Source organism: Schistocerca piceifrons, chromosome 3, assembly GCF_021461385.2.
Source record: "Schistocerca piceifrons isolate TAMUIC-IGC-003096 chromosome 3, iqSchPice1.1, whole genome shotgun sequence".
In the NCBI taxonomy this organism is placed as follows: Eukaryota; Metazoa; Arthropoda; class Insecta; order Orthoptera; family Acrididae; genus Schistocerca; species Schistocerca piceifrons.
This window is the reverse complement of record NC_060140.1, coordinates 408,157,962-408,174,829: the sequence shown is the minus strand read 5'-3', so window position 1 is coordinate 408,174,829 and position 16,868 is coordinate 408,157,962. Positions and strand designations below refer to the sequence as shown.

Genomic DNA, 16,868 nt, shown 5'->3' with positions numbered 1-16,868 from the left:
TCGAATCCTGCCTTGGGCATGGATGTTTGTGATGTCCTTAGGTTCGTTAGGTTTAAGTAGTTCTAAGTTCTAGGGGACTGATGACCTTAGAAGTTAAGTCCCATAGTGCTCAGAGCCATTTGAAGCATTTACATTACTATATTCACATTACTATATAGGTTCAAAAATGGCTCTAAGCTCTATGGGACTTAACATCTGAGGTCACCAGTCCCCTAGACTTAGAACTACTTGAACCTAACTAATCTAAGGACATTACACAAATCCAAGCCCGAGGCAAGATTCGAACCTGCGACCATAGCAGCAGCGCGGTTCCGGACTGAAGCGCCTATAACCGCTCGGCCACAGCGGCCGGCTTACTATACAGGTTGTTAGGGATATAGGTACGGATATTGTGATCGTTGGTACATTAATATGTACCCATTTCTTCTGTTCCCATTTTTTCTGAGTGTCTAACAGTCTTCCTGCAAACACATCACATACCGGGTGATCAAAAAGTCGGTATACATTTGAAAAATGAATAAATCACGGAATAATGTAGATAGAGAGGTACAAATTGACACACATGCTTGGAATGACATGGGGTTTTATTAGAACAAAAAAAAAAAAAAAATACAAAAGTTCAAAAAATATCTGACAGATGGCGCTTCATCTGATCAGAATAGCAATAATCAGCATAACAAAACAAGACAAAGCAAAGATGATGTTCTTTACAGGAAATGCTCAATATGTCCACCATCATTCCTCAACAATAGCTGTAGTCGAGGAATAATGTTCTGAACAGCACTGTAATGCATGTCCGGAGTTATGGTGAGGCATTGGCGTCGGATGTTGTCTTTCAGCATCCCTAGAGATGTCGGTCGATCACGATACACTTGCCACTTCAGGTAACCCCAAAGCCAATAATCGCACGGATTGAGGTCTGGAGGGACCTGGGAGGCCAAGCATGACGAAAGTGGCGGCTTAGCACACGATCATCACTAAACGACGCGCGCAAGAGATCTTTCACGCATCTAGCAATATGGGGTGGAGCGTCATCCTGCATAAACATCGTACGTTCCAGCAGGTGTTTATCAGCCAGGCTGGGGATGATGCGATTCTGTAACATATCGGCGTACCTATCACCCGTCACGGTAGCAGTTACAAAACCAGAATCAAGCATTTCCTCGAAGAAAAAAAGCCGGATAACGGTAGATGTGGTAAATCCAACCCATACTGTGACTTTCTCGTCGTGCAATGGAGTTTCCCCGATAGTTCTAGGATTTTCGGTAGCCCAAATTGTGCAGCTGAGGGCGTTGATAGACCCTCGGAGCGTGAAATGAGCTTCGTCGGTCCACAACACGTTACTCAACCAATCGTCATCTTCCGCCATCTTTTGAAACGCCCACACCGCAAATACCCTCCGCTTCACTAAATCGCCAGGTAACAGTTCATGATGCCGATGGATTTTTTACGGATAGCATCGGAGAGTACGCCTAAGTGCCAACCAAACAGGAGTGTATGGAATGCCGGTGCGATGTGCGACTGCACGAGCGCTGACTTCCCCGTGCACAGGACGAACCCGCTACAGTCTCCATTTCTTCCTGAACTGTCTCAGCAGTATTACGCCTTATGCTCGGTCGGCCACAACGGGGCCTATCGTCTAAACAACCCGTGGCTTCAAACTTCGAAATCATTCTCGCCACAGCTGCATTTGTCAACGGACCTTTACCCGTTCGAAACCCCTTCCTATGGCGATAGGATCGTAACGCTGAACTGGCACATTCCCCATTCTGATAATACAACTTCACTAAAAGCGCCTTTTCAGGTAACGTCAACATGCTGCGACTGCTGGCGCATCTGATTCTCTCTCTCTCTCTTTTTTCTTTCTCTTTATTGTGATTTTGATCACCTTACACAAAGGCGGGCTGTCAGCAGCATAGTACGCCGCTCTTCAGCCTTGAGTTTTACAATAAGTAATACATATAGGTGGCACAATCAAAACGGCGGGCAAAAAATGTAGACACTAAAAAACAAAAAACATGGAGCCGTTCACGCTGGACGAGAAATATCACTAACACTAGTTGACACGGCGCACATAACACGGATGACGTCGACGGCACACGTGAACAGTGGTGGCGTGACGGCGAAAGAACACTAAACACAAACGAAGGCACACACACGAGACACTGATGGCGATGATCTCCGGCGCGCGAATGTTCACTGAGCGTATGCGAGTCCAGGGACCTGCCAAGAGAGGAGGAGCCCGCATCTCGTGGTCGTGCGGTAACGTTCTCGCTTCCCACGCCCGGGTTCCCGGGTTCGATTCCCGGCGGGGTCAGGGATTTTCTCTGCCTCGTGATGGCTGGGTGCTGTGTGCTGTCCTTAGGTTAGTTAGGTTTAAGTAGTTCTAAGTTCTAGGGGACTGATGATCATAGATGTTAAGTCCCATAGTGCTCAGAGCCATTTAAGAGAGGAGGAGGAGGAGGAGGAGGAGGAGGAGGAGGAAGGGGAGTGGGAGAGGGAGAGGGAAGAGCAGAGATGCCATGGGCCAGGGAGGGAGGGGGAGGGAGGAAGGGGGAGGGGAAGCCCAGGGGAAGAGGGGCGGTGGAAGGGGGATGGGGGAAAAGGAAAGAGAAGGGAGGGAGGGTGCCTAAAGGAAAGGACAGAGGAAGTGGGGGGGGAGGATCAAAGTTGATAGGAGGGGTAGATGGAGGGGAGGAGGACATCATCAGGGAGGGGGAGCATTCTCTCTCTTTTTTTTTTACTTTATTGTTATTTTAAAGCCTGTACAACAGGCAGGCTGTCAGCAGCACACTACGCTGCTCTTCAGCCATAGAAGATACAAGCAGCAAAAACAGTGAGAAGACATAAGTTACAGAACGGTGGGCAATAAAACAGGAGACACATAGAGACAAACACGGAGCCGTTCACACTCGTCGATAATCCACACTGCTAACTGATGAGACGACGCACGAACACTGAAGATGACGATGGCACTGGTGAACGAGGGAGTGTGATGGTGAACACTGAACACTAAACACGACGGCACACACGAAACACTGATGGCGGTGATCTCCGGTGCGCGAATGTCCACTTAGAGTGTGCGAGTCCGGGGACCTGCCAAGAGGGGAACAGGGGTGAGGTGGGGGAGAGGGGAGAAAAAGGATGCCAATGGCTGAGGAGACGGGGGCAGGAGGAAAGGGACAGGGGAGGGGAGGCCCGGGGGAGGAGGGGGGAGAAAAGGAGGAGGGAGGGAAAAGGGAGAGAAGGGAGGGAGGGTGCCCAGAGGAGCAAACACAGGAGGAGGGTGGGAGGATCAAAGTTGGTAGGAGGGGTAGATGGAGGGGAGGAGGGCATCATCAGGGAGGGGGAGCTGGCGGAAGCCACCTTGGGACATTCTCTCTCTCATTGCAGCTCCTTTTATACACGACTGTCATGCGCAGTCACTGACGTTTTGCTGTCCAGCGCCATCTGTCGGACATTTTGTGAACTTTTTTTTGGTTCTAATAAAACCCCATGTCATTCCAAGCATGTGTGTCAATTTATTACCTCTCTACCTACATTATTCCGTGGTTTATTAAGTTTTCAAATTTATACTGACTTTTTGATCACCCATTAATTTACTACCGGATGCTTTCTGCATGGGTGTAGCTGCGCCGTGAATTGGACTAAGCCTTTCAGTATAGACTATCCGTTTAGCGTCCACATGTCCACACTTCTATATCTGATATGCCACCCAGGAGAAAACAAATATTAAACGCTTACTCATGAAATGCATAATTGGAGGTACTAAACAACGTAACAACATACTACTCGTAAAACCTGTAATTATTATTCTGCAAATGAAGTAAATACTGATGTAATGTTGTTTAGGACAATGTCTTCAGTTATCAAATACACCCTGTATACTGGTAGCTTGTTATCTGAAATTAACTGATGTTACTGTGTGATATGAGAACGAGCAAACATGAACACGGATTGGACGTGACGCACAAAAATAAACACCGTTTTCTTGCAGAGTGAAACAGTGCTACTTGCGACTGAAAAAAGTGCTGTGCTAGTGTGTGCATTTCAACAACAGCTGAAAATGCAGATGAGAAACTAAATGTAAATAATCGAGATATATAGCCTCAAAATATTTTCGCAAAACAGAATTACATTTGTAGACAAAGATACTTGTTAACTTGTCAACCAAACTTTCCGTAACATCATTAAATACCATACGAGAAGTTAGCAATATACAATAATGTACAGACGGCCGAACATAACCCACGAACGTAGAAAAAATTAAAGTAATGACAACAACAGACAAAAATATTTTAGGCCCAGTTCCGCCAGAATAATTATTACTTAAACATGTTTACGAATAAAGAGTACCCACTGACAATGTCACAAACGTGCTGGAACATGTTTGGGTTTCTACAAAAAAACAATTTTTGTGTAACAAACAGGTGGACCTGGAATTCAGTAATTAAGTTCTATAAATGGTATCACAAAACAGAGAAAACAGAAGATGAAAACAAATCACCGTAACTGATTTTTTGATGTCTGGGTTTGCAGTTACCAGTGTTCTTCCACGATTTATTGACGACTCTTCTAGATAGATGTCTTTGCCAGATGTCGAGCGCAGATTTTGTTGCTCGCTGTTTCGACACCAGTCAGTCTGGCTACTGCTCTCGTGGCAGGCTCCTTCCTTATATGTCGCAAGAAGACAGGCTTACGCATTTGAGATAGAACAGCTTCCAGGCGTTCCTGTATGGTCTTCAAGGGATTCTTATACCATTCTTACTGCAAAATACTGTGAACTTCAGGTAATGTTGATGGAGGTTGATAGCGATCAAGCACTCTTCTCTCCAAAGTAGACCACAAAAGGCTCATACATAACATGAGATCTGGAGACTGTGGTGGCCAGGGCAGATGCGACAGTTAGCTCTCGTGCTCGAAAAACCAGTCCTGGACGATGCGAGCTGTGTGAATAGCGGCTCTGTCATCTCATTGGGCAATAAAAGTTGTACGATGGGATGAACCTCATCAGTCAAAAGAGACCTTGCAGAGTAGCCATGAGGCCAACAGAATACCACGATGTGGCTGCCCAATTCATCACAGAATCACCGTGTTTCACTCTTGGGACTTATACTCGGCCAGAAGCTGGAAACATCGTGAAAGAAGACTCCTCCGACCAAATGGCTTGCTGGCATTGTTCCCCAGTCCAGGTTTCATGGCTTCGGGACCACGCTTTCCTGTTACGGGTAATTGCATCACGCACTGCAGTTCTCTGCTTATGGAGTTCCCTTCGGGTCTTTTTGGTGCTGACACGTGTGCGACATTCAGTTCTGCAACGCCTTTCGCATCTGTAGTCCCCTCGTTTTTCGTCAGAATCCTCTTCAGTGACCGTGTGTCACAATCACTCTTAACACAAAATTTCTTCCGCGTTGTGACTTGGATGACGTATCCCCACTTTCCCTGTGTGCGTTACTAATGTGAGATACGTTGTCTCTCGAAACACCAAACACTTCCGCTACATTTGTTACGGAAGCACACACCATACCAACACCAACAATTCGCCCTCGTTCGAATTCACTTAGTTACGACGTAATGCACACACAACTACACAGAACACGGTTCTGACCGCGACTGATAGTTGCAACGTATTGTGGACATTGCACAGGAGCAGTACGTGATCAAATAAATCAGCGCAACTTGTATTTATATTCAAGCAAGCATTTGTAGCGGTAAATAAAATGTTCTCGGGTTTCCAACCGCGTCAATTGGTTAAAACTACACGAGCTTTCGGCCAAGCACTCCTTGGCCATTGTCAAGTGTTATGACTAAGCTTTCGGCCAAGCACTCCTTGGCCATTGTCAAGTGTTATGACTGCCAGTGGGCTGTTGGTGCGCCCTTATATACGCTAGCTGCCGGCTGTGACGTCACTGGTGCCGTGACATTGCCATATATAGGCATGTTTTGGGTCGGCGTTCGATGTGCCCTCTTCAACCGCGCGATCGCTGGATCCCACGCAGCGCTGAGCTGTAAGCCACCGTCTCTATTCAGAGTGTTTGTGGTAATTTTTATTTCAATAGCTTCCTTTATTAAACTGTCCCAGAAGCCGTTAGTGCGAGCCACGACAGAGGTATCGCCAGATTTTATGTGGTGACCGTTTTCTAACACATGCTCAGCTAACGCAGATTTCTGTGGATAGCGTAGGCTATAATACCTCTCATGTTCTTTCCTGCGTTGTTCCACAGTGCGCACTGTTTGTCCGATGTACTTCTGGCCACACCCACAAGGTGTTCTGAGACCTACAGCGTCTTAAACTGGTCTCAGTAATTGACGGATTTTCGTTGGAGGCCTGAAGATTGATTTGATCTTGTGTCTTTTCAACAGGCAGCTTATCTTGCTCGACACAGAGCCACGGAATGGCAGCAGAGCAAGTTTCTTTTCCTGCTCTTTGTCGGTGGTCTTATTCTGATATTTCTCAGAAATCACTTCTTTCACTTGATGGGTGCTGTAGCCGTTATTCCTGAAAACCTTGCGTAGGTGGCTCAGGATTGCTTGGCCGAAAGCTCGTGTAGTTTTAACCAATTGACGCGGTTGGAAACTCGAGAACATTTTATTCAATGTTATCGCCGCGAGACTCTGCATTCATCCATCTGGAGTGGTGTTTCCATATTTTTGTGCAACGGCTGTATACGCTACCTACTAGCGCTTAGGGAAACCATTTCAAATGCGTTTACATACTCATGATCAAGAAAATTGGAAATGAGCGTTTGGCGTCATTGGCCAGGAGGCCCCTTACGGGGCAGGTCCGGCCGCCTTGGTGCAGGTCTTATTACATTCGACGCCACATTGGGCCACCTGCGCGCCGGATGGGGATGAAACGATGCTGAAGACAACACAAATCACCGACCCAGCCGGGAATCGAACCCGGGCCCGTAGGACGGCAATCCGTCACGGTGACCACTCAGCTATCGGGGCGGACCCCATGTTCAAGAGAACAGCTGTTATCGAAAGGCTTGATACAACAACGGAGACTGAAACGAGAGTCTCGCTTGGCGGTATTTACACAGCAGTATCCGATTCCGATCGCCTTTTTCAGTTTTGGCTCATTTCTCGGATAAATTATTGATGCCAACATTAATAAGAGTTACATCACTGTATTTTTATTTTTAACTGCTATAGGACGTCGATAAAAAGTATATCAACCATATAAAACAAACATAGTTGCAGTTATATTTAGATTATTACAAGAGTCATGAGGATTACACATACAAAAAATTACATGCCTTTCTGCATACTAATATTTGCTGAAGTTCTCGTTTCCATATTTTGAACGGTTCACAAAATAAAATGGATGTTACGTCCAAGACATAAAGATAAGATACAGGCATCTCTGCCGGCCAGGGTGGCCGAGCGGTTCTAGGCGCTACAGTCTGGAACCGCGCGACCGCTCCGGTCGCCAGTTCGAATCCGGCCTCGGGCATGGATGTGTGTGATGTCCTTGGGTTGGTTGGGTTTAAGTAGTTCTAAGTTCTAGGGGACTAATGACCCCATATGTTAAGTCCCATAGTGCTCAGACTCATTTGAACCATTTGAACAGGCATCTCTCGAAGTACTTAACTCACGTTACAAGTGCTTAATATGGTCGCAGCTTGTGACACGGGAAACGTCAATAAGTGTATGCAGTTCATTGAGGTAGTTAACACAAATAGTTCGTGAAGGCACAGTACCAGCCTGCTTTGGAAATCTGGTCGCTGCGTGGCCTATCTGCGTGCACGCATTAATTCGATGCGACAATACGGAAAAGACCATTTGTTTACGTATTCAGACAGGCCCTGAGGCAACTGTGCCACGGCGCGTATTACGAATCTAAACTTAGAGAGAGATTCTCTACACGCTGATGTGTGTCATTCTTTTTGTAGTCATCGTGCAGTCGTCTTCTAAAAACCACAAGGTACTTAGTCATGTCTTCTTGAAACATGAGCAATAATTTTTTTTAAATTGAATTGTGCCTTTTTTGCAGATATCGATCAGTTCAAAGATATAACTCTTTTGAAGATTTGAAAGGAATTACGTATAAAAAATACAATAAGTATAAGGATTTTGGTACTGTTGCTGCTGTCGTTGAACGACCAGCCACCCCCAAAGTATACGCCACACTCCAAGGGAACTTGCACCGCCGTGGCAACAGATACGTGATGTTTCCGTAACTCTCGGCAGACACCTGTTTCGTGGAGACAAGAGATTTCGTCATTCGTGTGCTGCTCTTCGGAGAAGTTAATTGAAGTACAGTCTACGTAGGGATAGATCAGGTTTATTGTGAGGAATACAGCAGTTCATTAAGAGTGTGTTGTTCGGGGTAAAAAATTCACATAGTCGAATCGTTAGTAACTGCATAAGCCATTTCATGAGTACAGTGCCATTTACTAATGAACAATTAATCGACACACTGTTAATATATGGGAAATGTCACGAAAGTGCACCAGCAGCAGCAGAACTGCATGCAGAGCGGTTACCATATGAAGTAATGGGTGAGTTGTGGCGCCCTGAAAATATTCCAAGTTCGGAGCTGGCGTGGCCGCACGGGCCGATCGGCAAGCCGGGACACGGCAGCAACCGCGTGGTGCCGAACGTTAGCTGGAGCAAGAAGGGCAGCCCCAGCGAATGGTCCGGGCCAACCGCGTGGCTGGGAATTCCATGTTGACGCTGTGTCGAGAACAGTGCTTTGTGTAGATGAAGGAGATTTGTATGCCGGGAGTGCCAAAGATGGCGGACTGTGTGAAACCATAAAGGCTGACATTTCACAGTTCATGTAGAAATTAATAATAGCCGAAGTTAAAGTTTAGTATCTGACTAAGTTATACAAGTAACACTCAACAACGAATTTCCAAAGTCTAAATGGTTAATCCGATTTTGTCGATCGACGTGTCTTTAGAAAGCTATTAGTGTAAACCCAAATTGGTATGAATTACAGGCATGTAACTTGAGTAGTACATGAGTTATTGGGGGTCAAAGTGGCCGATTACTATTGATTGCGTCAGGCCATAGGTACTCCACAGTTACACGAGAAAACGATAACAGCATGCTTATAAATATATTTATTCGTCTATGTCTTTGTTTATATCCGATATATACTATTCATGAAGAAATTGGTCAAATATTTACTGTGTTTTAGAAGCACAGAGGCATTAGGTACTGGACTACTTTTGTTCTATTCCTTTGATATATGTTTATTTAATCTGTTTATGTATTTAATAATGTGTGTTATACCGTGTTTATGGTCCAGCCGTAGGAATATTGATTGAATTTCAAGTTATTTAAATGTAAACCCAGTATTTTGTATGTGTTTCAATATGTTTGTGAGTGTGCGTTGGCTTGGAGACATGACGGGAGCGATCTAGCCAATCACAGCGCTCGTTACTACGTTAGGCGACTACCGAAGTCAATGGAGAGGCTGTATGGAAGTGGGAGAGCACCATCGAGTCGCACGGGTCATGGGGGAGTGCTGGACGGGAAGGCGCGATGGACGGTCGCATGAAATACTTGGAGAGTGTTGAGCAGTTTGCGCGTGGTCGCGGGAGATAGAAATATTTCGTAGTGCCCGCTTGTGCACTTGTGAGATTTCCGTGGCTTCTGCAGTGAAGACGTAGTATGCATTTAGAAGTGAATATCTTGCAAGCTATGTTGTTGTTCATAACTAATTACTTGAAATAGGAATCTGTTGTTTCCATGTTATTCAACTTATATTTCATTTAATTGCTGGACCATCGACACCAATAAGTGTTTTGCAGTAATAAATGGCATTCTTAAAGGTACTTCTGCTATCATACTCATCATTTAAAGATTTTATTTAATTGCAATCTTTAATTTATAAATTTCTATGTTACATTCAAAATTCGCAATTGCCGAATGACAGGAACCTTCGACCATTCGATTCATGTGTATATTCATATTGTATACTGTAGACTCAGAAGTATTTGGCTTGTAATGCGGCAACTACGTATCCCAACCTCTAGACAACGAAACCAGCCAAAACTTTTAATATTTCAACTCTGAGGGTACGTAGTTGAGGGCCACCAATAACTTTTTTTCAAAGCCCGCACCAGGTAGACGCTGTCCAACTCGTCCCATCTACGATAATACTATGAAAAGCTCCGCGAAACTGTAAGTTTTGCCCCAAGAAAATGTATACGAGGGAAGACTTACTAGCGATGCTCCAAAAGCAGACGCTCTTGTAGCTGATGCAATAAGTTCGCATGCCAGTTCTCGTTAAGTACAATGAGTGCGGTTGGTACCAGACAGAAAACCGTTCTACGTATTCATCGTAGACATTAGCAGCAACTGTACCACATTTCTCTACATGAAGAGCTACAGGCGTTCGATAAAAATATGGAATCACCACGAGAAATACATTCTTGAACATAAATGCAGATGGTAGCCAATCCTGCAGGTGGCGCTGTTGTATTTGACCACGAACTGTGCTTTTGCGATGTCCTCAGTACGTTGCAAGGGTCAGTTGTGGTCACAACAGTGTTCTGCGTATTTTTGGGTGCTTTATGTTGGAGCTGAGTGAATTATAACGCGGGCAAATTGTTGGTACTCGTGTGGCGGATGCTTCCGTAACCCAAGTAGCTGATGTGTTTGGTGCTACAAGACGCAGGCATCGAAGATTTATACCGCATAAAGGGAAAGCTGAAACTGGAACCCATCCTTACCCGCCGCATCCACCAGCATCTCCGCCAGCACCGCCAACTTCCCGTTACCCAGTATGGCTTTCGGCCATCCTTCTCTACCGATGACCTTCCCCTTCACCTCACTCATCTCCTCTCCGAACAGCTTAATTCCCGTCGCTCCGCTATCTTCCTCTCCCTTGACCTCGAACGTGCCTATCACCGTGTGTGGCATTCCGGTCTCCTCTTCAAGCTCCAAACCTTCGTCCTTCCTATTAACTACGTCCGTCTGATCGGGTTCTTTCTTTCCCAACGCCCTTCCTACGTCACCATCCATAACACGGATTCCTACACCTTCCTCGCCTCCGCCGGTGTGCCCAAAGGTTCCGTCCTCTCCCCTCTTCTGTACCTTTTGTATACGGCGGACATGCCGCCGCCTTCACCCCCCATCCACCTTCTCCAGTACGCTGACGACACCGCCTTCCTTACTCTCGCCCCCACCCTGCAGTGCTCCCAACACCTTCTCCAGTCCCATCTCGACCGATTCACCACTTGGTGCAACCGGTGGTTGCTTAAGGTCAATCCTTCCAAAACCCAGGCGATCACTGTAGGCAAAACCAACCCTTCCTTCCGCCTCCTCGACTTCTATGTCACCGTCTGTGGCCGTCCTATCGCCCTCATCCCCACCCTTAAGTACCTTGGCGTCACCCTTGACCGTCGCCTCTCCTGGACCACCCACCTCCGGACAATCCAAGCCAAGGCATGCTCCTCAAGCTCCTTTCTGGCCGTACATGGGATCTGGACCCCTCCACCATCCTCCATACCTATAAATCCCTCATCCGCCCTATCTTCTGCTACACCCACCTTGCCTGGATCTCCACTCCTCCTACCTTTTACAAATCCCTTCAGATCCTTGAATGCCATGCTCTTCGCCTCACTTATCGCATCTGTCTCCCCTCCCCCATGCGGATCCTATACGACCTTATTCCGTTCCCCTACCTCCTCCTTTTCCTCGAACGGATACGGATCCTCTGCACCAACTGTAAACTCGATCCTCCTCACCCGCTTGTTTCTCCCATCCTCTCCCACCCCCACCCACTCCCGCACCTGTATTTCCACGTCCGACCTGCTCTCCATCTCTCCACTCTCCCTACCCTCTCCCAAGGTGGCTTCCGCCAGCTCCCCCTCCCTGATGATGCCCTCCTCCCCTCCATCTACCCCTCCTACAAACTTTGATACTCCCCTCCCAATTCCTGTGTTTGTTCCTATGGCACCCTCTCTCCCTTCTCTTCCCCTTCCCTCCCTCCTCCCTTTTTTCCCCCCTCCTCCCCTGGGCTTCCCCTACCCCCATACATTCATTCCTCCCACCATCTCCTCTGCCATTGGCATCTTTGCTCTCCACTCTCCCTCCCCCCCCCCCCCCCCCACCTTCTTCCCCTCTTGGCAGGTCCCCGGACTCGCACATGTTACGTGGACATTCGCGCGCCGGAGATCATCGCCATCAGTTTCTCGTGTGTGTGCCATCGTGTTTGTGATTTAGTGTTTTTCGCCGCCACGCTCCTTCGTTCACTTGTACCGTCTAATTCATCAGTGTTTGTGCGCAGTGCCGACAGTTTATTCGTGTTTTTTCGTCGAGTGTGAACGGCTTCGTGTTTTAAATTTTTTTATCTACTGTTTTTTAACCACCAATCTGTTACCCTTTCTGTCTTCATTGTCTCTCTTATTGTAATGCTTGTGGCTGAAGAGCGGAGTAGATATATCCGCTGCCAGCCCACCTTTGTATGAGGTGAAAAATAACATTAAAGGAAAGAAAAAGAAAGCTGAAAAACATCTGCCAAGGCAAGACGTGGGCGAAAATGTGTGTCGGTTGAGAATGTCGGACGGTTTTTGAAGAGGACTGCGACAAAAAATAAGACGACGACATCTGCAAAAGATATTGAAGAACTACATGTCGTACTCGCGACCTCTGAAAGACCAAAACAACAGTGGGAAGCTCTATAAGCACAGTGAGCTGCAGTTCCAAAAACACTCATCACTGCTGGAAATGCCCGTAATAGGAAAATGTGGTGAAGCCATGAAACTTGGACTGTGCATCAAAGGGAGAAAATCATTTGGTCGAATTAAACTTGTTTCACAGTGTTTCCAGCTTCTGGCCTAGTTTACGTTTTATACACACCGTTCCAAGCCTATGATCCAGACTGCTTGCTGCCAAGAGTGGAATATGTCTGGGGCCAGTGATGAATTTCGCAGCCATATCGTGGTATTCCATAGATCCCATGTTTATTCTGCGAAAACGCATTACTGCCAAGGATTATGTGATCGTCTTGGCTGATCACTTCCATCTTACGGTACAATATTTGATCCGCAACGGTGATGATAAGTTCCGAGACGACAGGGCCCTCTTCATTCACCTCGCATTGTGCTGGACTGGTTTTGTGAGAGCACGAATGAATTGTCGAATCTCCCTTGATTTCCACAGTCACCAGAGCCCAAAATGCGAGAACGGCACCTGATCACTATCCACCTTTACTTCTTTTACTATGCGTCTTTACCTCAACTTGCTACTATTTTGCTGGAAGAGTGGAGTAAGATGCCTTTGATAGCCATTCAGGATCAGTTATTTATCAGTTCCGAGACGACTGGAAGCGGTTCTGAATTACAATGGTAACGATTTTGGTGTTTCCGTATTTTCGTTCTCTGCGCCACCTCTGAGCATGGCAGTGACTTCGAACATTATTTGCAATACTGTAAATGGGTTCTCTAACAAAAAAGGGAAAAATAAGGCCACAATCACAAGTCAGGGGAATGTAAATTTGAAAAACATGCACTACTGGTCAATGGAGAAACTACAATGGCTTCGTTAGGCTTTCAACCGACATCGGATTCTGAACGTGTAGTGTGGCTTAACCGGACAGCATGTGATGCTGAACGAGGTAAAATACACAGACCTTTTGATAAATACTTTACCTTTCTCATTAGAAAATATGCCCTTGTTTACTTGTCAAATGATGTGGTTCCAGCGTGATGGATGTCCCAGCTACTATTCTTCAGTAACAAGAGGTCAAGTGACCCACCTATTTCCGAACCATTGGGAAGGAAGACGCTGTTCTATTCAGGAGTATCCAGCAAGATCGACAGGTTTGTCATCTTTAGATTTCCTCCTCTAGGGTCGTGTAAAGCAAGTGGTCTACAAGAAGGTTTCAAAGACTGTGGAGAACAGGAGAGAGCGAATTATAGCTGGGTGTGAAGTGATTACACCAGACATATTGACAGCAGTCAGTTCATTAGTGATGCAGCGCAAAGTTTGAACAAATCCTTCAAAAAATTCACCAACGGATATGTGACATAATGATTTTTTGTCTACAATGTTTGGGTCCATTTATTCCATTCTATTTTTATGGGTGTGCAAATGAAACAGCATACGTAAAACAGACGGAAGTAATAACGTGATTTTCATTCAAGACAGAAATTGCATCCTGCAAATTCTAATAATACTATGGTCCAAATGGCTCTGAGCACTATGGGACTTAACATCTATGGTCATCAGTCCTCTAGAACTTAGAACTACTTGAACCTAACTAACCTAAGGACATCACACAACACCCAGTCATCACGAGGCAGAGAAAATCCCTGACCTCGCCGGGAATCGAACCCGGGAACCTGGGCGTGGGAAGCGAGAACGCTACCGCACGACCACGAGCTGCGGACTAATAATACTATCACTAATAAATATTGTTTTGCGAGCATGTTAATTGTCTCGTCTAAATGCCAGCTGAATGACTTTCCAGCGATATAATATTTTCTTTGGTGCAAAACATGTTTAAATTTTTATGAACTCTGACACACAACGATGACATTATATCTTACACCAGAGGCTGTAAAGAGTGCAGTAAACGTTTGGGTGGCGGGACATTCAACAGCATCCTTCCGTCTTACATCATAATCGGGGGTGCTGTGTATAGAGGTAGACGAAGTTATACGGATGAAAGAAACATTCCACAGTTTCCCTCTGTGTTGTCTTGTGCTCTGCAGTCAATTTAGGCACCACAAGTCGATAAACACTGTAGTTTACGCTTACCAAAAAATTTGTAAATGCATTATCACAGTCTATGCGAGTCTCTTTGTCCTCCATTATATTTCTCGGCGACAGTTACCGTTTCAGAGCCAGCGTATGTTGCACCCTGCAGATGTTGTTTGTCATTGGACTTATAACTACTGACTCAAAAGTTGAGAGTCAAAAAGAGTTTTCTTTCCATTGACAAAGCATTTAAACCGATCCCAAAATAGTTTTCGTCTAACTGGCCACGTTTCGTAAATTAGCATTATCGTCCATTACGTCCCCGTCTCCTTTTTCCGAAATCTATAATGGATGTTGGTGTCTATGCGTTGCTTAGACGATTATAGGAGAAGTGGCTTCGCACTGACTATGCTTTATTCGCCACAACTGAGGAATCCGTTTCATGTTAGGGTGTTCGACGTTTCACTCGAGGCAATGTGTGTCATTTAGAAACTAGCCCATTTACTGAATTTTTAAATGTACCATGTGCATACAAACACAAACATACTTACTACCATTATCACATCATTACATTTAGCATTCAAGTAACTGTTAGCGGCCACAATCAAGCATTATAACGCAAACGTGTAAGAGGTTTCCTAATAATAACACTGCAAATGCATGCGTTGAGAAAATCATGCAACATATATGTAGAGAGAAAGACAGTGTCAAGAAGTCTTCGAGGAATTGTTTCTTCACCAGCTTAGTTTTAGGAAAATCATTGTTCTCTTCACCATGTGAGGTCAATTTGAGGAAAACCTATGCACTTAACCCATTCAGACCTGAATTTTTTCTGGAGGAAGGAAAATTTTTCTTTATGTGGTACTGCTCTTACGTGATTTCTAATGATTTTAGAGGCAAGATTTACTCAAAAAATATTTCCCGTTTTCGGAACATACTTTGTACACTTGGCTTCATTTTATGGACAAAAGTAACTAATTACAAAATATTCTCTATTGTAATAAATTAAATAAAACGGTCATTCAGTAATTACCATGCAATATATCATCAGCAGTATTCAATGAGACACATCCGTGTATTCTGGTGGTCACGAACTGCTGCGCACTGCTGCAATGAGTTGCTGATACTTTCATAGTAATGCCCAACAGAAGGCAGCATTTGCGCGTGATGAAAATGTTGAAAATTCACAAACGTGTACCTCAGATTTGGAATGGGAAAAAAATACTTCCGTTGCAGCTAAGACATAGTGTACACAATTGTAGCCAGAGGATCTGAAAGTGTTAAGCTATGAGTCGTCATATTCATCGTATTTACTTTATCTGGCAAGATTACTGCTATAGGCTGCGGCTTAGATATAACCAGCTATCCTTAAAAAATACAGTATTTCTAAAACGAAATATAATGCTGGGTATTAGCTAACACAAACAATAAAAGTGAGAATGAAACTAAATGTAATCATAGGACTGTCAATAGCGATATTAAAAAAACATAGTAATAGCAGTGTACAGGAGACTTGAGGAAACAACAGGACCAGTAACAATAATAATAGTAATAATAATACAAGTTTTTCAGATGTATGCTGACCACACAGTTTCAACCTACTTATCAGTCGAATATAACAGTCAAATAGCATTGTTGCGAACGAAAACGATATAGAAAGTTACTCTCTTCACTGGCGTAGCTGTCCTGCTTTCCAGAAACAGGCAAGATACATACAGTGAAAAAAAATAGGACTTAGAGAAAGGTGATATTACAAACAAAGAAACTGTGAAAGCTTGTCAATTTTGGAATCTTCTCTGTCATTATATTTGGCATAAGAGTCGTTCACAGAGGACTTCCAGAAAAATCTCTCTACAACTGGACTAAGGAGAGTCTGACAGTGTTCATCTCGTAGCGTGTAAAGCTGAACATCTGTCCGATCGCCCGCAAACGTTTGCTTGCAAAGCAGCTGTACAATACGGTAATAGCACTGCTTCCAATGGACTTCAGTACTGCATCTGTAATTGTCATTAACAAAGCCTCTATCTCGTTTCAAACCAAAATATTACTCTTTAACTGTCAAAGTAATTTTGCATGTCTTTTCCAAAACATAATTTGACTCTATATTCTAGCGTACAGTAAACTCTATGCTGTAACTCACGCAATTAAAGAATAACAAGTATAGTTATAATAACGGTCAGAAGAACGCAAGAACCAGTACAATT

The 16,868-nt window shown here is 44.8% G+C and overlaps 1 protein-coding gene across 1 annotated transcript in view; it reads right to left on the bottom strand.

Annotated features, from left to right (window-relative positions):
- Positions 1-16,868, bottom strand: part of LOC124789881 — a 612,342-nt gene that overhangs the window by 62,442 nt on the left and 533,032 nt on the right. The window lies entirely within an intron of this gene.